This window comes from Pan paniscus, chromosome 15 (assembly GCF_029289425.2).
Source record: "Pan paniscus chromosome 15, NHGRI_mPanPan1-v2.0_pri, whole genome shotgun sequence".
Classification (NCBI taxonomy): domain Eukaryota; kingdom Metazoa; phylum Chordata; class Mammalia; order Primates; family Hominidae; genus Pan; species Pan paniscus.
The window spans coordinates 90,728,504-90,752,061 of NC_073264.2; the positions used below are offsets into that span (position 1 = coordinate 90,728,504).

Sequence of the window (23,558 nt, forward strand, 5' to 3'; positions counted from 1 at the left end):
CATGTAAATCATTATGTCCATCCTTGTTCTCTTCCCAAGCATGTCTTGGTATTTTCAGCTGCCCGCTCCTCATCTCTACCAGGTAACACATCAGACACCCCAAACTCATGTCCAAAATGAAACTCATCACTTACTTCCCAGTCCCTTCTCCAAGGTTCTCTATTTATATTAATAGCCATGCATAGTGTTCAGCACATAATCAGCACGCAATAAATATTTTTAAAATTAGTGTTTGAATAGAGGAATAGCCAACTGAAGAATATAAATACCTTAGCCTAAGTGTGAAGAGCCTAGGTGAGTTGACTTTAAACTCACCTTTTTTTTTTTTTTTTTTTTTGAGACGGAGTCTCGCTCTGTCACCCAGGCTGGAGTGCAGTGGCGCAATCTCAGGTCACTGCAAGCTCCACCTCCCGGGTTCATGCCATTCTCCTGCCTCAGCCTCCCGACTAGCAAATTCACCTTTTTTAAACAGCTTTATTGGGATATTATTCACACATTTAAAGAATGCAATTTGATAGGTTTTAACATATATATACACCTGTGAAACCATCACCATGATCATCATCTCCAAAAGTTCCCTCTTGCTCCTTTTAATCCTTCTCCCAGCCATCTCCCCTGCCATCTCAAATCACTTATGTGCTTTCTGTCCTTATAGATGAGTTTGCATTTTCTATAACTGTATATATATGTAATCATACAATATATATGCTCTTTTCTGGTAGGGTTTCTTTTACTTAATACAATTATTCTGAGATTCTTCCATAATGTCATGTGTATCAATAGTTTAATTCTTATTGCTGAATAGTGTTCCATTGTATAGATATACCACCATTTGATTCCTCATTGGCCTGTTGATGGCATTTCCAGTTTGGTGTTATTGTAAATAAAGCTGCTATGAAGATTACATACAAGTCTTTGTGTGAATGTACGCTTTCATTTCTCTTAGACTGGCATTCTCTTAGACTCATTGACTGTAATGAGTAGATCATATGGTAGATATATGTTTACCTTTTTAAGAAATTGCTTAACTGTTTTCAAAGTGATTGCTATGGCTTGAATGTTTTTGCCCCTCAAAATTCATTTATTAGAAACTCATCCCCAATGCAGCATTGTTGAGAGGTGAGGCATCTGGGCAGGTGCTCAGTTCATGAGGTCTCTGCCCTCATAGATGGATTAATGCCGCTATAGAGGGGCTTTCAGGAGTAGCTTCTCTCTCTCCTGCTCTTTTGCCATACAAGGACACAGCATTCATCCCATTTTGCGCTCCCGCCTTCTGCCATGGAAGGATGCTGCAAGAAGGCCCTCACCAGACCCAATGCTGGCATTTTGATCTTAAGACTTTCCAGCCGCCAGAACTGTGAATTTGTGTGTTCTCTCTCTCTCTCTTCCTGTTTTTATTTTTATTTTATGAAATGGAGTCTCACTCTGTTGCCCAGGGTGGAGTGCAGTGGCACCATCTCATCTCACTACAACCTCTGCCTCCTAGGCTTAAGCAATTCTCCTTCTCAGCTTCCTGAGTAGCTGAGATTACAGGCGTGTGCCACCACATCTGGCTAATTTTTGTATTTTTAGTAGAGGCAGGGTTTCACCATGTTGGCCAGGCTGGTCTTAAACTCCTGGCCTCTAGTGATCCGCCCACCTCGGCCTCCCAAAGTGCTGGGATTATAGGTGTCAGATACCGCACCCAGCCTATTTATTTTTTAGATGGAGTCTTGCTCTGTCACCCAGGTTGGAGTGCAGTGGTGTGATCTCGACTCACTGCAACCTCCGCCTCCCGGGTTCAAGCAATTCTCCTGCCTCAACCTCCCGAGTAGCTGGGGCTACAGGCATGTGCCACCACCACACCCAGCTAATTTTTGTTTTTTTAGTAGAGATGGGGTTTCACCATGTTGGCCAGGCTGGTCTTGAACTCTTTACTCAAGGAATCTGCCTGCCTCGGCCTCCCAAAGTGCTGGGATTACAGGTATGAGCCACCACACCTGGCCCTGACACTAGGTAATTTATAAAGAACAGAGGCTGGCCAAGACCAGCCTGGCCAACATGGTGAAACCCCATCTTTACTAAAAATATTTTAAAAATTAGCCAGGCGTGGTGGTGTGTGCCTATAGCCCCAGCTACTCAGGAAGCTGAGGCAGGAGAATCTTTTGAGCCTGGGAGGCGGAGGTTGCAGTGAACCGATATCGCACCACTGTACACCAGCCTGGGCGACCCAGGGAAACTCCATCTTGATAAATAAATAATAAATAAATAACCTAGTGTCAGGTATTCTGTTATAGCAGCACAAAACGTACAATGACTGTGGTTACCCAATTTCACATTCCCACCAGCAGAGTATGAGAGTTTCCGTTTCTTTACATTCTCATCAACATTTAGTATAACTGGTCTTTTTAATTTTATACTAGGTGGTGCAGTATCAAAATATGAATTTAATTTCATTTCCCTAAAGATTTATAATATGAATATATTTTTAGGGACTTATTTGTCATCCATATATCTCTTTGGTAAAGTGTCTTTTCTCTTCTTTTCTTCTCTTCTCTTCTCTTTTCTTTTCTTTTTTCTTTTTTGACAGAGTCTCACTCTGTCGCCCAGGCTGGAGAGCAAAGGCACAATTTTGGCTCACTGCAAACTCTGCCTCCCGGATTCAAACAATTCTTCCACCTCAGCCTCCTGAGTAGCTGGGATTACAGGCACCTGCCATCATGTCTGGCTAATTTCTGTATTTTTGTAGAGACGGACGGGGTTTTACCATGTTGGCCAGGCTGGTCTTGAACTCCTGACCTCAGGTGATCTGCCCGCCTCAGCCTCCCGAAGTGCTGGGATTACAGGCATGAGCCACCGTGCCCGGCAAGTGTCTCTTTTCAAATTGTCCATTTTTTATTGGCCAATCTCACTTTTCAACCTTATTTTTTCCAGTATTCCTCTTTGTGTACCATTCACTCTAATCAAACGCAACTTATAAGCCCCTAAACCCACACACCTCACACTTTCCTCTATAATTTTGCTGATGCTGTTTCCTTGGCTTTAAATAACTTAATGCCTTCTTCACCTATATTTTTGCCAATTCGAATTCTATTGATCCTTCAAGTTCCAGAAGAGATGCTACATTCATTCTCAATCCTTTCCTGAGCCCAGTTTGAGAGTAATGGTTTCCTCATCCAAGGTGCCAGAAATATCTTTTTCTTCTGCCATTTCTAACTTTCTACCTTGATTTCTACTTATTTGTTGTTGTTGTTTTTAATAAGAAAAGTAAATGTGTTTAAGTCATGTCTGCTTTATCATATGTATGCTAGAGAAATTCATTCCCCCCGGATCTTTGAGGTTTACTTTACCCAAATTCATTCATTAAACAAATATTCCCTGAGCATCTACTATGGGTCAGGCATTACTGGAGGCCCTTGGGATACATCCATGAGCAAAACAGAGACTAAAAAAGCTCCCTGCCCTGGCAGAGTTGACATTCTAGCAGAAAGAGATGGATAATAATAAAGAAATAATAGGCCGGTCTGAGTACAGTGGTATTTACAACTAACTGATCACAAAAACTAATAGATTTCTTTGTTCCTTCTCCACTCCCACTGCTTCAGTTGACTAGAAAAAAAAAAAAGAAAGAAAGAAAGAAAGAAATAATAGACACAACAAATAGTAAATTACATAGTATGCTGAAAGATGAAGAGCGTTTGGCAAAAAGAAAAGGTAGGACAGGATGAAGGAGATTAGGGATGCTAGAGATTGTAGGGTTGGGGCAGGTGACAATTTAAATAGGGTAGTCAGGGTAGGTTTACATGGGAAGTAACATTCAAGCAAAAGCTTGAGTGAGATGGGATCGTAGCCATGAGGCTATCTGGGGCTACTTCCTCACATAATCTTCCTATATTCTATAGACTACAGGTCTTGAGGTGGAATCTCCATCCGATTCAGCTTGGTATCTTCCCTCTCAAATTACCCAGCACCAATGCCTGGCATGGCATACTGGATCAAAAGTATTTGCTGAATGAATGATAGAATAAATGAATACATGGACAGGCTTCAAATCTGCTGGGAAAATATCCAAAAATGTGAAATAAAATGAAAGCAGGATGTAAGAAAAGAGAAGAGAAAGGTTAATACAAGAGACAGGATGCCAAAAGCTGAGGCTAAAAAGGAAAAATAAAGAAAAAGCTACAAAAGCACTTCTCACAATAGAAACCTTGTCAGGGACTCGGTGGAGGTTTTAGGTTCCTGATCACAAAACCAGCATCAGAAGCTGATGCGGTCTCCTGTGCTTACCACAGATTAATGTGAGGTTCGTGAAGACGTCATACTGTCTCCAGAAATAAGCTATTCAACTGCTCAATTGCAACTACTCTCCCTGATCATGATTCAAACAGTGTATGTTATCTGAAGCAGATTGATGAAAAGGTATACTTTTTTTTGTTTGCTTATGCTTCTATCTTAGAAAATATTTAAGATGGCTTACCCAATGCAGGGGATGTGGGCAGGTAGATTTAAACTAAACAGGCTCGCCAAATGCTCTCCCTGACAAACCTCAGATTCTGGTATTTCCTCCCACCATTTCACTGGTGTGCCTCTACTACTGGTGATGTGTACCCATCAGGATTTACTTGCTAAAAGACCCAGATTTGATTGTAAGCTTTTCACATCGATGCAAAAAGGGAAACATTTCCAATCACATGACTCAGTATCCATAATATAAAAGCAAATCAACTGTTGTCCTTGAAGGTCTCTACGAAGAGCTCACTGTATGTACTAGGCAGTGTACTTAAGAGAAACAGAACCAGCAGATGTACAGACATTTATAGAGATATCTTTTAAAGAACTGGCTTGCACAATTACAGGGGCTGGTGACTCCAAAGGGTACATTGGCAGGCTGGAGACCCAGGGAAGAGCTGATGTTGCAGTTCAAGTCCAGAGGCTGTGTGAAGGCAAAATTTCCTCTTTTTTATGAAGGCAAAATTTCCTCTTTTTCGGGGGAACCCCGGTCTTTTTCTCTTAGGGTCTTCGACTGATTAGGTGAGGCCCACCCACATTATGGAGGGTAATCTGCTCTATTCAACAACTGCCAATTTAAATGTTAATCTCTTCTAGAAAATCCCTTCACAGCAACATCTAGACTGGTGTTTGACCAAACACCTGGGTATTGTGGCCTAGCCAAGTTAATACGTAAAATTACACTGTCTAAAGCAGGATTTGCAAATTCAAATGCCCACAGGAGCCAGGCAGACAAAGAAACTGAGCGAAGCCAGTGTCAGATGATAGAGAACGATAAGGACTGCGGTCATCTAGAGGGTGTATGCCTCATCTCAAGGCAATGAAATTGAAAAAAATTTAAACCACTGTGTGGGAGAAGCAACATTTATCTCCGGGTAAAAAAGCTCAGGCATCAGGCCAGGCACAGTGGCTCATGCCTGTAATCCAAGCACTTTGGGAGGCAGAGGCGGGCAGATCACTTGAGGTCAGCAGTTTGAGACCAGCCTGGACGATATGGGGAAACCTCGTCTCTACTAAAATACAAAAATTAGCCAGGTGTGATGGCATGCGCCTGTAATCTCAGCTTTCAGGAGGCTGAGGCAGGAAAATTGCTTGAACCTGGTAGGCGGAGGTTGCAGTGAGCTGAGACCACACCACTGCACTCCAGCCTGGGTGAAAGAGTAAGACTCTGTCTCAGAAAAAAAAAAAAAAAAAAAGCCCAGGAATCATAATTTTGGGTAAATTAACAGATAGAGCAATGGGCATATGGGGGCTTTTTTGTTTTAGCATCTGATATAGTTTGGATCTGTGTCCCCTCTAAATCTCATGTCAAATTGTAATCCCCAGTGTTGGAGATGGAGCCTGGTGGGAGGTGACTGGATCATGGGGATGGATTTCTCATGAAAGGTTTAGCACCATCCTCTTGGTGCCATCTTCACAATAGTGACTTCTCGCAAGACCTGGTCATTTGTAAGTGTGTGGCACCTCCTCCCTCTCTCTCTTGCTCCTGCTCAGGCCATGTGACATGCCTGCTCCCCCTTTGCCTTCTGCCATGACTGTACATTTCCTGAGGCCTCCCCAGAAACCAAGCAGATGCCAGCATCATGCTACCTGTACAGCCTACAGAACCGTGAGCCAATTAAACTTCTTTTCTTATAAATTACCCGGTCTCAAGTATTTATAGCAATGCAAGAATCACCTAATATAGGACAAAAAAAGCCCAGGAATCGTGACTTGGGTAAAGTAAAAATTCAGCAATGGGTGTATGTCAGCTTTTCTGTTTCAGCATCCAGCAACTTAACAACCATCAACACTGCCCGATGGCACCAAGATAAAGGACAATTCAGGGAGTGCTCTAGGCTAACGTCATGTTATGTAGAGAGCTCACTAATGGCCAGGTTAAATTCAGGAACAGGTCAGACAACCAGCAATCCTCCACAGATATCACCATGCCCAACCAAATACTGGAAAGGTGTTGGGTAGCAGTATATTTGTGGTTAAACTCCTGGTCAGTACCTGGATGGTAGCTCTCCTGTATAGCTAGTTAAGTATGAAGATATGTGATTTAAGACATAGCAGGGGTAGGGCTGCTGTCTTCATGAAGAAGGATTTGGCAAAGATGGAAACCCAAGGCGTTAGATACCCAGGGGCAAAGCCAACGCTCCTCTGAAAAACAATGATTTTGGGACACTTTAATACCCAGACAACTGGGCCATCAAGTTCCCATGACTGAAATACTTCTAGCCTGGAATTTTGTGAAACCTAATCAAATACACATCTTTTAAAGGGTGTACAATGTCTAGCTTCTCACCATGCAACTTCTTAGTGTGCCCTCAAAGATTAACTAGTTGCAAAATATATGCCACAAATCTAGTGACTTGCTGTATGGTATTATTAACTATAAACCAAGCCAAGGTTGGGAAACATCTACCAAAAAAAAAAATTAAATATTTGAACTGCAGTCATTTTTTTTCTGATAATAATTAACCAGCATAGCTGTTTACCATGTGCACTCCCAGATCATGAGACCAAAACACTCTTGCCCTTGTATGAGATGATGTGTTTTTCTAATATCTAGAAAAGACACACCCTTCTCTCCAGACCACTACCCAGACTTACAAAAGCATTTCAGATTTACCTACAGGTGTGAGCCGCTTAAAAACACAATAAACTTGTCAGAACCTTTAATAACTTCCACAAAATCAAATCATTGATAAAAGTCAAATCAGTCTCATTTTGAAAAATCTCAAGATGGCAGAAGGCACCACCAGTTCCTTGAGCCTGGTCGTGGTAGTCCTCACAATTTGAGAATCCCACAGCCCATGCCAGGCCTCAGAAACATTTCCTATTCCCTGCTTCGACTGCATAAGGGGAAGAAGAAGAAAAAGCACACCCAGCCGAGGTCTATAGGCGAACAGTTGCGGCCGCACCATGCAGCATGAATCTGAAATGCTGTGAAGGCAGCCCAGGACTGGAAGTTGGATGCTTTCTACCCTGAAACCACCTAGCAACAGTCAAGATGCAGCTTCTTAAAATCAGCCATGAGAATGAAGTGGGGGCGGGGGGGCGGGGGGTGCCTATTCCTAGTGATTTTTATTTTCCATAATAAGCAAATTCTGAGAAGGGCTGTGTGGTTGTATTCACATCACAAAGCTCCAAAGGCTATTTTAAGAGCACCCTGTTTCTGCTTAGGAGAGGAAGAGAAACTCAGCCCCTTCAGGCACCTCAGAGCTGTCCCAACTTCCCCTCCTGACTCCTCCTTTCTGAACAGTTTGGAAACAAGGCAGCTTGGCCAAAGAGGGCAGCAGTGCTTGGCACAGGGGATGGACTGATGCCGGGCAGGCCCCAGGTTTCCTGGGCATCTAAGCAGCCGAAAGAAGGAACATACTAAGAGTTGGACATGGCACCAAGTCAATGTTACCATTTGAATCTACCCACCTGCCAATGACACACAATAGAGAACATTTTTTTTTAAGCTCAAAAATGGAAAAAGGGCAGAGTATTTCAATGATTATGGAGATGGGCAAACCAATCAATGAATGATTCTTAAGCCTTCATGTTTGCCCTGTAAGCAAACTGAAGACGTGCAAGTCATCCTTTCGGCCCTGGGAGAGTTAACGTTAACCCACAAGGCCAATGAGAGGGGGAGAGGAGACCCAGCAGATGAGAAAGATGGAGTAATTTCTGGAAGACTGAGGGTATATGGAAGAGTGACAGCTGAACTCAGGCAGAAGGAGGAAAGCTGACACTCAAAAATTCCAGCAGAGGGGAGAACGGAGCAGAATCAAGTGCATTCACCCCACTGAATCCTAAGAAGGCTCAGGAATCGGAGGCATCAGATACGGAGAAAGTGGGGATGAGGTGTGGGAGTTTAGTTAGACTAGTTGGGGCTCAGGAAACAATACAACAAAGTGGATGCTTCAGAAGTAGCCCCAGAAGCAAAGTCCCTCTCTGACTTTCTCCTGCTCTCCTGTCTCTCACCCCCTCATTTGCCCTCGAGGCAAGCCATAGAAACTAGAATTCCTCTTCCCCAAAGAAGGACATAGAAACCAGAACCCCTCTCCCCGAGAGTCAGCTGTAAAACCTAGAAATACAACTCTAACCTTCCCCCCCATCCCCACCTTTCTGTGCAAGAAATTCTCTGATTTACCTTGTCTGATAGTAGGTCATAAGACCCTCATTCCAGGGGAGGTCTACCCCCTACCTGGAGTGAAAGAATGCCACTCAAAGAGGCCAGGAAGAATCTGAATGGTCAGGCCTTGCTGGGACCATTCTCTCTCCTTGTCCAATCACCGCTCTACACAACTATCCATTATGCATCTAACCTAAGCATAAAAATGGATAGCTTTCTCTGTATCTTTAGGTCTTCATTCCAAAGGCTCTTGTGTCACATAAGGCTATGATTAGTAAATTTGATATGGCTTACTCTTGTTAATCTGTCTTTTGGTATAGGAGTGTCGGCTGTGACCTTTACGACAGGGAGAAAAGGGATCGCCTTATTTCCAGCCTACAGAATCCACACTGAAAAGTTTGATCTTCATATTCTCAACCCTGGGAGCCACAGCTTGGAAGAGAGAAGAGATGAGACATCAGACTGAAAAGCAGAAGGCAAAAGCTAAACTCCGTGCACTGAATGGTAAGAGCCCGTGACCCTTGCCCACCTGGCTCCCAGAATGCCAGCACCCAGGTTTACATCCCCTACACAGGAGATTAGGAGATTCTTCTCTGAGAAGGAATGGCCCCAGAGGAAAACCTCCGGAGAGATACTGATATTTGAGGAACTGGCTCAAACATCCGACCACTCCACAGGGAAGCTCCCCAGTCCATGAGCAGCGCTACTCAGGCACACAGTATCCAATAAGCTCTTCTGAACCTTGTAAGATTCATTTCAATATGAAAACGAAATTCAGGCATCACCAGGAATTTAAGGAACATCTACACTGTGAAAGTCAGACATCTAAACAAACAGGAAAGGTGCGGTAGCTCCCACCTGTAATCCAAGAACTTTGCGGGGTTGAGGCAGGAGGATCGCTTAAGCCCAGGAGTTCAACGCCGGCCTGGGCAACATATGGAGACACCATCTCTACAAAAAATTTTAAAATGAACCAGGAGTGGTGGCACATGCCCATAGTTCTAGCTACCCAGGAGACTGAGGCAAGAGGGTCACCTGAGCCCAGGAATTTGGGGTTATACTGAGCTATGATCATATCACTGTACTCCAGCCAGGGTGACAGAGAGAAAAAAACATTAAAATTGAAATGAAAAGCCAGTAAGAAAAACAAGAAACTCAAAGGAAACAGAGATAACACAGGAAACAGAAGAAAATACCCAAAACTCTAATTAATGTTCTAAGAGAAGAGAAGGCATTGCTTATGTTAAAAGAACAAGAAACATTTAGGAAAAACTTAAAAGGTCTTGGAAATAAAACATATGAAGGAAAAAGAATTCCATAGATGATTTGAAATTAAAGTGATGGAAACTATCCAGAAAGTAAGGCAATAAGACAAAAAGATGATTAAGAAAAGAAAAATAAATAAGCAAACAGAAGGATCACCCCAATGTTCAACTAATAGAGTTTCTAAGTATTGAGAGATAATTTTTTGGGGGGAGAAGGGTTTAAAACAAATTAATACAAAAACGAGCAAATAAGCAAAACCACAAAATCCACAAGAACCTTCCCTAGAACAGGAGCATAAGTCTTCCAATTGAAAGATCTGTTTAAATGTACAGCAGAATGACTTATAAAGACACAACAAGGCTGTAGTATCATGAAATCTCACACCGGGAATAAAATTAAAATTCTAAAAGCTTCCAGAGGAAAAAAAATCTGTTCACATAGAAAAGATGAACCATCAAAATGGTAGATGGACTTCTCAACAACAATAGAAACTAGACGTTCATTGAGTATTGCCTTTGAAATACTGAGGAAAACTTATTTTCAACCTATAATTATATACCTAACCAAACGACTGACCAAGAGAGGGGATAGATTAGAGATACTTTCAGAGATGAAGTTCTTGGAAAATTCACCTCCTGTGCTCACTTAGTAAACAATTAGAGAATGTGCTCTAACAAAACACCAAATGTAGCAAACCAAAAAAGAAGAGAACATGGGATCCAGGAAATGAGAACAATATAGGAGACAGGTGAAAAATAAGTCCCTGCACAAAAGCTGGGCGAAAACAGGCTTATAGAGCAACCAGGCCAAATTAGAACAGGAAAATCAAAGTGGAAGGCGTGCATTATTTGCCAAGTTTGAGCAACAACAAAATCAGATTGAAAGTCCGCTGGAAGGCATGGGATGAACAGGTAGGAAGGAAGGAGGAGGAAGAGAGGGAAGAAGGGAGGAGGGAAAGAGGGAGGGAGGGAGGAGGAAGGAAACAAGGAGGGAGGGAGGGAATGAGGGAAGGAGGAAGGAAAGAAGAAGGGAAAGAGACAGAAAGGAAGGAGGGAAGGAGAGAGGGAGGGAGGAGGAAAGGAGAGAGGGAAGAAGGGAGGAAGGAAGAAAGGAAGGTGGGAGAGAGGGAGGAGGAAGGAAGGGAGGAAGAGGGAGAAAGGAGGGAGAGAGGGAAGGAAGGAGGAAGGAGGAGTATGTTTAGAGAGAGAGAATCATATAGAGAGAAAACAAATATATATAAATCAAAAAGAGATAAGGTTTATTAATAGCAAAAAAAACCTAAAAGGGCATGGTGGCTCATGCCTGTAATCCCAGCACTTTGGGAGGCCAAGGCAGGTGGATCACCTAAGGTCAGGAGTTCAAGACCAGCCTGGCCAACAGGCAAAACCCCATCTCTACTAAAAAAATACAAAAATCATTGGTCTCACTGATGAATAGTGTTCACATTATATAAACAGAATGTCAATTCAAGGGAGAAGAAGGGGTAAGGTCTATATTCTCATCACAATAAGTCTATGCATAATTTTAAATTGATTAAAAGTGAAGAAAATGATCTTAGAGGGTTTTTTAAATATAATTTTTTAAATGTTTACACTGTGAAATATCACACAGAGGAGTGCACAAAACCCAGCTCACTACAGGCTCAACCTCAGCCTCTCTAGTAGCTGGGACTACAGGTGCAGGCCACACTCCCAGCTAATTATTTTATTTTTTGTAGAGATGGGGTTTCCATGTTGCCCAGGTTGGTCTCAAACTCCTGGGTTCAAGTGATCTGCCCACCTTGGCCTCCCAAAATGCTGGGATTAAAGGTGTGAGCCACTGCACTGGGCAGCTATAGTTTCATCACGTCTATTTTTTGAGCTTTATATAAATGGAATTCAGATGTGTGTGGTGAGGACTTCTTTCACACATTAATGTCAATGAGACTCATCCAGGTTGTGTAGCTATAGTTTGTTTTTATCGGTATGTCACTTTTCACATACACCATAAAGTATTTGTGTGTGTGCACACAAGCATGCACATTATATTATACTCTTGATGGACACTGGGTGGTTTCCAGTTTTGAGCTTTTATGAATAATGCTGCTATGAACATTTCTATCCATAATTTTGGGTACATATGTATTCACTTTTCCATTGTGCCTGTACATCAGGATAGAACTACTGACTTACAGAATACACATATGTTCATCTTTTATTAGGTAATGCTGATTAGTTTTCCAAAGTGGTTGTACCAATTTACACTCTCACCACCAGTGTATGAGAATTCTCATTTCTCTAAATCCTCACCAACTCTTGGTACTGTAAGTAATTTTCAACTGTAGGCATTGTGGTGGACATGGAGTCACATTTCACGTGGTTTCTAATTTATATTTCCCTGAAGACTTATGAAGTTGAACATGTTTATTCAACATTTGAATATCCTCTTTGGTGAAGTCCCTGTTTAAGACTCTTGTCCATTTTTCTACGGGGCTATTTTGTTTTTCTTGAATTGATTTGTAGGAATTCTTTGTATATCCTTCATATAAGCCTTTTGTAAATTATAGATGTTGTAAATATCTCTTAATTTGCCTTTCATTCTCTATATCTTTTGATGAACAAAAGCTCATTTTAGTATAGTCCAATTTTATCTGCCTTCTCCTTTATAATTGGTTCTTTTGGGTCCTGGCGCACACCTGTAATCCCAGCTACTTGGGAGGCTGGAGCAGGAGAATCACCTGAATCCGGGAGGCAGAGGCTGCAGTGAGTCGAGATACAGCCTAGGCAACAAAGTGAGACTCTGTGTCAAAAAAAAAAGTACCTTTTCTACTCTTGGCATTTTGTGTTTCCACATAAATTTTAGAATTGGCTTCTCAATTTTCACAAAACCCTCAGGATTCTGATTGGGATTACACTGACTCTATACATCACTTTGAGATGAACTGACATCTTTTAAAAAGTAAGTCTTCCGGCTGGGCGCGGTGGCTCACGCCTGTAATCCCAGCACTTTGGGAGGCCGAGGCGGGAGGATCACAAGGTCAGGAGATCAGGACCATCCTGGCTAACACGGTGAAACCCCGTCTCTACTAAAAATACAAAAAAAAAAAAATTAGCCGGGCACGGTGGCAGTCGCCTGTGGTCCCAGCTACTCGGGAGGCTGAGGCAGGAGAATGGTGTGAACCCGGGAGGCGGAGCTTGCAGTGAGCCGAGATCGCGCCACTGCACTCCAGCTTGGGCAATTGAGCAAGACTCCATCTCAAAAAAAAAAAAGAAGTAAGTCTTCCATCTCATAAACAACATATATCCCTCCATTTATTTAGGTCTTTAATTTATCTCAATAGTGTTTCATGGTTTTCAGTATAGGGGTCTTGTTAGATTTATTCCTAGATAATTTGATTATTTTTATTCTAATGTAAATTCATGTTCTGATTATTAGTGATAAAGAGAAATACAATTTATTTTTTTCATATTTACCTCATATGCAACAAACCTGCTAAATTCATTTTAGTTCCAACAACTTAACCGAAATTTATTTTGAATTTTCTTTACACTCAGTAATTTAGTCTCCCAATAATTAATAGTTTTATTTATTCCTTTCTAATCCTAATACCTTCATTTCTCTTTCATGTCTCATCACACTAGCTAAGATCTGCTGTGCAATAATGAATAGAAGTGGTGATAGATGGCAGATTTGTTTTTCCTACTCTCAAAGGGAAACTTTCAACATTTCACCCATTAAGTATGTTTTTTACTTTTTAATGATGTAGGCTATTTTTTGTATATACGCTTCTTACAGTAAGAAAACTCCCTTTTTATTAGTTTGCAGAAATCTTTTTTTAATCGAGAATAAATGTTAATTACATCACATATATTTTCTACATCTATTGAGATGATCATGATTTTTTCCCTTTATGCTGCTAATATACTAAATAACACTTACTGATTTCAAATATATTACACTAACCTTGCATTTCTAGAAGATAACCAACTTGATCATGATGGAGTAATTTATTGCTGGATTCATACTACTAATATTTTGTTTAGAATTTTATTTATTTATTGAGACAGATATTTTATTGATTGATTGATTGAGACAGAGTCTCACTCTGTCACCCAGGCTGGAGTGCAGTGGCACAATCTCGGCTCACTGCAACCTCCGCCTCCCCGGTTCAAGCCATTCTCCTGCCTCAGCCTCCCAAGTAGCTAGGATTATAGGCACGTGCCACCAAGCCTAGCTCATTTTTGTAGTTTTAGTTGACGGGCATTTCACCATATTGGCCAGGCTGGTCTCGAACTCCTGACCTCAAGTGATCCTCCCACCTCAGCCTCCCAAAGTGCTGAGATTACAGGAGTGAGACACTGTGCCCGGCCTTGTTTAGGATTTTAAAATTTATATTCATGAGTGAAACTGGCCTGGAATGTTCCTTTCTTATAACATTTCAGTCAGGTTTTAGTATCAAAATTCTACTGGCCTCTTGAGACCAGCTGGGAGTATTCCTTCTTTTTCAATTCTCTAGTGGAGAGTTTGTGGAAAATATGTGTTATTTCTTCCTTAAATATTTGGTGACCTCAACAGTAAAACTATCTGGATCTGAAGTTTTCCTTATGGGAAAGTTTGTAATTACATATTCATGAGGAGACATAGAGCAACTCAGCCTGTTATTTTTCTTACAGCAGTTTCAGTAAGTGGCATTTTAAAATTTTTGTCCATTTCCTCTAAAATGTCAAATATATAGCCATAAAGTTTTTCATAATATTCTCTTACTATCTTTTAAAGATAGTTATACCCTTTTTTCATTCCTCATAGTTGTTGGTGGTGCTATTTTTTCTTGATTAGTCTCACCAGGATTCATTGATTTTATTAGTCCTTTGGCTCTGTTGATTCTCTCCCCATTTCATTACCTTTTATCTTGTCTTTATTATCTCCTTTCTTCAACATTGTAAAAAAAATTTAGTTGTTCTTTTCTAACTTCTGGAAATTAATGCTTAGGTTATTTTTAAACCTCTCTTCTTTTCTAATATATGCAAATATAAATAGGCTTTAAATATCCCTCTAAGCATTGCTTTACATGCATTCCACAATTTTTGCTGTCATATTTTCATTGTCATTAATTTCCAAATATTTTCTACTTTTCATTGCCATTTATTCTTTGACTTGTGATTGCTTAACTTCTAAACATATGGGGATTTTTCATTTATATTTTTTGTAATTGATTTCTAGCTTAATGTCACTGTAGTTGGAAAATATACTCTATGATTTCCATCCTATACTCTATGATTTCCATCAATATGTTAAGAGTTGCTTTATGACTCACCAAATAGAGAACACTGGCAAATATTCTATGTGTACTTGAAAGGAATATCTACTCTGTATTTGTTGAGTGCAATGTTTTATAATTAGATGATGTTTGTTAATTAACTTTGTTCAAATTTTCTATATCCTTATTTATTTTGTCTCTAGATTGTATCAATTACTGAGAGGTGTTTTAAAATTTCTAACTATATAGATATTTGTATTTCTCCTTGTAGGTCTTATAATTGTGTGTGTGTGTGAGACAGAGACAGAGAGAGAGAGAGCAAGTGAGTGCAGTATAAGTGAATTGAATCTTTCTTATTATGAAATATCTCCCTTATCTCTAACAGTGTTCCTTGCCTTACAGTTATGCGATCTTTCTTTGGGTTAGCTATACAATCTTTCTTTTGCATGGTATATCTTGCTACATTCTTTTATATCGGGCCCTTCTGTACATTTATAAGAAAGGTATGTCTCTTTAAAGCATAGTTTTAAAAATCCAATCTGATAATCTTTTGACTTTTAATTTGACTATTTAGTCTATTTATATTTAATATAATGGCTGGTATTTGATATAAATCTATTATTCTACTATTTTTTATTTGTCTCACCTACTCTAGGATCCTTTTTCTATTTTTCATCTTTGTTTGAATTTCTTAAGTATTATTATTCTATTTTCCCTCTTTCTTAGCTTGTTATTTATACATTCTGTCATCATTCTTTTAAAGATTATCTAGACTTTAAAACATGCATCCTTAACTTATCAATGACAACACAACTTCGTTATCACTTCCTGTACACTACAAGGAACTTAGAATGATTTAACTTCATTAACTTCTTTGGATTTATGTTCTACTTTTACCGTGTATGTTATTCCCTACATATTTTAAACTCCACAAAACATAATAATTATTATTTTATAAAGTCAATATTTATTTATATTTAACCATTGAATTCTTATTTCTATTGCTCTTCACTCCTCCTTACATTTCTGAGCCTTGATCTGGGATAATTTTCCTTCTGTCCCAAGGATACTCTTTACTGAATACTTCCTTTAGTATAGATCTGTTCATGATTTTTAAAATTATTTATTCATTTATTTTTATTTTTTAATGGAGACAAGGTCTCACTATGTTGTCCAGAGTGGTCTCAAACTCCTGGGCTCAAGCGATCCTCTCACGTCAGCCTCCCAACATGCTGGGATTACAGGCATGAGCCGCCATGCTCAGCCTCATGATAAGTTTTTAATATCTTTAACCCTTCTTCATTTTTGAAAAATCTGGTAGATAGAATTTATAGTTAATAGTTGTTTTCTTTCAGCAATTTGAAGATAGCATTCCACTTCCTTCTGACATCTATTGTTCCAGTTCAAAAGTCAGTTGTCAGTCTTATTTTTCCTTTAAAGATAAGAGGTACCCACTCCCCAACCCTGATGCTTTTCAGCTTTTCTCTTTTTCTTTTATAAATGTTACCATGTTGTCCCTATGTTGTTCTCGTTAGCTTTGTTTTCAGAAATTTTACTATGTTGAATCTTTGTACTTATCCTGCTTGGTGCCCTAGGGCTTCTGGATTCTGTGGCTTTGTGTGATTTGTTAGTTTTAGAACTATCTCAGCTATTTTTTTCCAATTATTTTTTATGTCCCACTTTCTCTCTCCTCTCCTGCTGAACCTCCAGTTACACGTATATTAGGCCTTTCCACCATATTTAATATGTCTTTCACAATCTGATATTTATTTTCCATCTAAAAGCCTCTAAATACTTTATTGTTGATATTTTCTTCTGCTTTATCTTCTGGTTCACTAACTCTCTCCTCAATTGCATCTACTCTATTGAACCAATTCATTTGGTTTTTTTAAAGCTTAATTTTTAAAGTACAATTTACACAGCATAAAATTCACCCATTGTAAGCATACATTCAATGGTTTTAGTCATTAATTCATTTATGCAACCATAACCATCACCACAATCCAATCTTACAGCATTTCCGTCACCCAAAAAAGTTCACTCATTTAGATTTTAACTGCAGTAATTGTATTTTTCAGTTCCAGAAGGTCCATTTGGTCTTATTTACAATTTTCAGTTCTCTGGCAGAGTTTTCAATCTTATCTTTTAATCCTTGAAACATATTAATCACAGTTATGGTAGGGACCATATTTGATTATCTATTATCTGGATCTCTTGTAGGTATATCCAATTTGTTTATTTTTTATTGGTTTTTTTAAATCATATCTGGTCTCCTCATGTGATGTGTCTATTATTTCTACTGACTGACAGATATAGTACCTGAAAAACTACAGTGATAACATGAGTTTCTGGGAAAAGCATCTTCCTCCAAAGAGAATTTTTATTCTGGCTTCAGGCAGGCATCTAGGCTAGGGGCACTAATCTGAAATTATTTGGGTTTTGGCTTCAGTACCTATGTTTTATTTCTGATTCACCTAGACTCAGGGTTCTCAATGAAAGCCTAGGTTGTTTACTAGGGCTTCTGCCTTTTCACAGGACCTAAATACAATTACCATACCCTCAAGCCCATGAACTTGTTGAAAGCTCTGCTAAGTTTCTTAATCTTTCAGCCTCTACTTTTTGAACTGAAATTTTTCTCGAGAAGATAAAACTCAAAAGCAGAGTTCACCTCTCTGAGTTTTCTACCACTTCTTACTCACCCCACCAACCCAGATCTTGGTTCTGCAATTCCCCATTGCCCTGATGGCTCTCCAATTTTTCCAAACTGACTTTTTTTCTTTTTAATTTTGAGCAGCTTTTCTCAGCAGAAGAGTTAAACAGAACAAACCTGATCTACTATTGCTAAATATATGCACTACCACTGTAAGTTAGGTGACCATAATTTATCAAACCAGGATGTTCTTGAAAATGAAAGTAGACACTACTAGTGATTACAAGGGGGTAGTAAGCATAAAACAAAACTGTCACAAACATGTCAGACTGTATGGTCATCCTGATAATAATGCATGGAGTGAATGAATTCTCTTAACAATCCAGAGGGATCAGAAAGGGCTCATTTCAACACCACATTTCAAAAGAAACAATTGAGACAGATTAATCTGATGCCCCATGGAAATTCCACTGTTGTTTGTAGGGCCCCTTCTAATCTCCTTTAGGGATTTAGCTTTTTCTCCAAATTTTTATTTTGGCAAATAAAATATAAATTTTCTCCAAATTTTTATTTTGCCTAAACAAAAATAAATTAATTTAAAAATCACATTGGCCACGTCGAAAATATGGAGGTCTGGTCTCTTCCCTTTATGGTGACTGAATTATTTGGTTTTCAGGATAGAAGTAAACCCTTACTCATTGTGGGAAGAGACTACTCAGTGGCTCATTGCATTAACAGAGGAAGTTAACTATTACAGCCTGCCAGTTCCTGGACCCTATATACTATTAATGCCCTTGGCTGAGACTCGGTGCATTCGTGTAGTTTTGGAAACTCCTTCAAGCAAGAGAGAAATTTTTCTGAAAAAATAGAGAAACCTTAGACTTGAAAAGAAAGTGAGTACAATTCGCAAGAAGAGCACTGCACCATATTCCCTTTTCTATTTTATTAGAAATGCTCTATTTTGCTTTCATTTAGCAGAAATTCTATGCCTTATTCCATGAAGCAAACAACATAATAAGTAAACGGCTTGCTCTGTCTTGGCTTCTGAGAAAGCTAGATTTGCCTCCTGGGTCATCTTCTTAAGTGAACTCCTTTGGGCTGGAAAGCTGTTCTCTGATTAATGCCAGAGCCAAGCCCAGGGAGATGCTCAATCAAATAAAATAGCGTTGATGCCTAATTATAGACTCACCATGTCTTGTATTTTGCAGCCTGACCCTTCCTGGAATTTTGACGATGCTATTCAGGATACCACTTCCTATTCATAATCTGCATATTTAAGATGGCTTGATTCAAAACAATGTTTTGGATACAAACATTCCAACATTTTTCCAAAACACAGGCTTTATCAGCATATAAAGTAATTTGCCACATGCATTGTGTTTGCATCCTAGCAAGTGGATAATAGATTAGAGTTACTAAAACGTCAGTGTGTTTTCCCATCCATAGTACACTGCAAAGGACTCAATGAAAGGAAAACAAAATATGATTCCACAATTTAACTTAGGTCCATATGCCATTGTCATTTAAGACCAAAAACAACAGAAAATAAAAATGAGGCATTGAAAACACTGAACCTAGCAACAAAGCAATTAGTTAAACTCAGGTACAGGGTGATATTGAGGCCAATAACCTAGGGTCTGTTTCAGCTGAGATTATCTATGGCCCTGGGGAATATTCAAGAGCTAAATTCCTCTGCTTGTTGACGTGCTCAACACTGGCCTGGAGACAGGTCAGCCTTCTTATGGGAGGCCTAAAACCAAAGGAAAAATGAGTGCAAGGTTTTTTGTTTTTGTTTTTTTTTCCTGCTTCTCCATTGTTTGTCTACACTCCTTCATCTAATCCTCTCTGGGGCAGGGTCTTATCTCCCTACATCCAGCCCCTCAATAGTACTAGCACTCGTAGACCTCAACAAATATTTCCAGGTAGAGTAAATGAATTCTCACAACAATCCAGATGGAGCAGAAAGGGCTCATTTCAAGATAACATATCAGAAATAACTGAGACAGACTAATCTGATGTCCCATGGATATTCCACTATTGTTTGTAGGGTCCCTTCTAATCCCCTTCAGGGATTTAGCTTTTTCCCCAAATTTTTATTTTGGCAACTTTCAAACCTAAAGAAAACCTGAGCCTGGTCAACATGGAGAAAGCCCGTCTCCACAAAAAATACAAAAATTAGCTGGGCATGGTGGTGCACACCTGTGGTCCCAGCTATTTGGGAGGCTGAAATGGGAGAATCACTTAAGCTTGAGAGGTAGAGGTTGTGGTAAGCCGAGATCACACCACTGCACTCCAGCCTGGGTGACAGAGCAAGACTTTGTGTCAAAAAAAAAAAAAAAAAAAAAAACACACGCGAAAGAAAAAGAAGAAAACCTGAAGGAATAATACAATGAGTAAGAGGCAGACCATAAATATGGTCTGCATCCCTAAATATGTCAGCAGGTATCTCCCTAGAACAAGAACATTTTCAGACATTCAGAGGCTTAATTTTTTTAAAGCACACTGTGCATTCAAAACTGAGTGGTAGGTGACATTTTTTTCTTTTTTTTTTTTTTGAGATGGAGTCTCGCTCTGTCGCCCAGGCTGGAGTGCAGTGGCGCGATCTCAGCTCACTGCAACCTCCACCCTCCGAGTTCAAGTGATTCTCCTGCCTCAGCCTCCCGAGTAGCTGGGATTATAGGCACCTGCCACCACACCCGGCTAATTTTTTTGTATTTTTAGTAATGACGGGGTTTCACCATCTTGGCCAGGCTGGTCTTGAACGCCTGACCTTGTGATCCACCTGCCTCGGCCTCCCAAAGTGCTGGGATTACAGGTGTGAGCCACCGCGCCTGGCAGGTGACATTTTCAAAAGTCCAGTACAACATTCACACCTCAAGGAATGTATTATACAGTTGGTGACTTAGATTATACAAACATAAAATGATTTGGGGTAATTAAATCCTAAGGTTGATAGTGCTCTTTATAAGTAAAATAAGAGCTCAGAGAAGTGAAAAGTAAGGGTGGAATGAAGTTTCCGAGAGGAAATATGTGGCAGAGATGGACCGGCTGTTCATCAAACCTGTTTCTTCTTCTTCCTGGGCAAACACCTAGACCACCTTCCCAGCAATCCCCCTTGCAGTCGGATGTGGCCACCTTACCAAGTTCTAGCTAATGGAAAGGGAAAAGAAAACAAACTGAGCCACATCTGGGCCTAGCCAATAAAAACCAGCCACTCATGAGCCTCCACATGTTTTTCCTTTTTTGCTATTATGATCCAAATAAGCACCGTGACCTTGGAGCCATGGGTTGAAAATGACAGAGTCCTAAAATGCCAAGTAGTTGGCTTGCTAAAACCTTAAAGAGTGGTATCCACTAATCAGGTCACCCATTTTGGGTATGTAAGAAACAACTTCTATTGTTTTGATTCATGGCACCATTTTGGTTTTGTTAAAGAAGCTAGCATTACCTCAACTAATATGTTGGAACTTAAAATACCCCTGAATACCTGCAGAAGGAAGTGATAACTTGAAAATAAGGATTATGCTTTTTTCTCTATTGCTTTCTGCACATATGATCTGTACCGTAGTTGGCCAAAGGCATTCATGCGTTTTGGGATATATTAATATTATTAAAGAAGGAATACAAAGAGAAAGAAGGATGTAAGTTTCTTTTCTGGTAGTAATGGCAGAGTAAGTACCTGTCCAATCCTCCAACTGAAAACAACCAAAAATGCTGGACAAAATATTTCCTCAAAAATTGTTTGAAACATATTCATGAGCTCACACAAAAAAATAAAGCACACTCAGAACAGAGCGCTTATATTAGTTTTCACCTTGAAGGCATTTAACAAACTGGGAGAACCTGAGCTTCTGTTTTTACAACTTAGCAGGACACAGGGGAAAGCAGATAAACTTGGTGACATTTACAAAGGCCCACCAAGATAGAGTGTATAATAAGAGGCATCCAGCTACAGAGAGGACTTTAAACTGCCTGTCTCAAAAATAAGTGCTAAGTAGAAAGGGAAAAGTCTTTACTAAAAATATGTAACCACAAGGTAATCCTCACAGGGGTTTACAGGACAAACTGATTACCTGTTTTGTCCCCAAAACCTCAAGTTGAGAATTTTAAGTCCTTGCTTCGCAGGTTGATAATGATCCTAGGAACCTGACAAAAACAAATGCAAATTCTGGAGAAACTCACTTTCAACTCCAACCCACTGATAAAGAATTCCCACTAATAGAGTTTCCAAAAACAAAGCAAAACAAAACACACACGCACACGCGCGCGCGCACACACACAGAGAGAGAGAGAGAGAGAGAGAGAGAGAGAGAAACAAAGCACCATGAACAACAACCAGTGAAAACAATAGAGAGGAGAACCCGGCCAAAAAAGACTTCAAACTTTAAAATTAGACACAAAACATAAAATATTGTTTAAATAAATAAAAGGGAACAAGTATGTAAGAATCGAGCTAGATCAGATAGATTAGACACAGGAAACCAGAGGAAAAAAACTGAGTAAATTATCTAGACTGCAGCACATAGAAATATAGCGATAGAAAAGATGACAGAGAAGCTAAAACATGGAAAAGACAGAACAAAGGTATAACATATGCTTAATCTCAAACCTGGAATTAGAGAGAAAGAGTACAGAGCAGGAATAGCAGCCTGAGAATCTTCCAGTTCTGATGAGAAAGCCAATCCACAAAATTATAAAGCCCAAAACCCCCAAACAAAATAAATAAACACATACAAATAAGTTGACATCTGAACACTTTATGATAAAATTGCCAAACACCAAAAACAAAGAAAATATCTTAAAAAACAGTCGTAAAGTACTCTCGGAGAAAGAATACCTTCAACACAAATGGCAATAAGACTTAGCATTGATTTATCAGCAGTGGAAGTCAGAAAACAATTGAGCATCTTTAATATGCTGAGAGAAAATAACCATAATTTTATACCTGGCAAAAATATATTGTATACCTAGCAAGATTCCATTTTAAGAACAAGGGGGAAATGGACATTTTTCCAGTGAACAATAGCTGAAAGAGTTTTCCATCAATTTATCCTCACTAAATGAAACCTAAGAGAAGTGATGAAGGGGGTGGGTTGGGGGAAGGAATTATAAGCAAAAAATGTAGTAAACACATGGGTAAATCTTAACAAACATTTCTGGTTTAAAATGATAATATGTAATCTGTGAGATTAAAAAAAAACACACAAAAAAAACAAGATAAAACTAAAACACTGGGCAAAAACGAAACCTAAATTGGTAGAGCAGTGATTGAAGTTAAGTGGTCTAAGGTCCTTGCATTGTTTGAGAGGAGAGGAAAGATACTAATTGGCTTTAGGCTTTGATAAGTATGCATGTTAAAATTTCTAAAGAACCACTAGAAAAGGATCTAGAAATAAAATATCTAGAGGACCACTAAATGAATCATATAGAGAATAAAACTTCCAAACTACTATAGAATACATAAAATAAGACAAAAGAATTCAAAAGAAAGCAAGAAATAAAGAAAAAGAAATATGGAAGAGGCAGGAAAAATGGAAAAAGATGAAGAAATTAATTAGAACATACATGTAATTACAATAAATATAAATGCATTATGTATTTCAGTTAAAAGACAATTATTTTCAGAAAATTCACAAAAACAATATCCAGCTACATTTGTACATGTCATATATAAAAATGCAGCTTAAATATTAGAAATAAATAAAGAGTTAAAGAGTTATTAGAAATAAATAAAGAGTTATTTATATTAGAAAAAATATATTATGTTTTTGTTAACATATTAGAAATGAAAACTTCAAAAGTAATTA

At 39.2% G+C, this 23,558-nt stretch overlaps 1 protein-coding gene across 10 annotated transcripts in view; it reads right to left on the reverse strand.

Annotated features, from left to right (window-relative positions):
• FOXN3 (forkhead box N3) overlaps positions 1-23,558 on the reverse strand; it is a 460,729-nt gene that overhangs the window by 423,763 nt on the left and 13,408 nt on the right. The window lies entirely within an intron of this gene.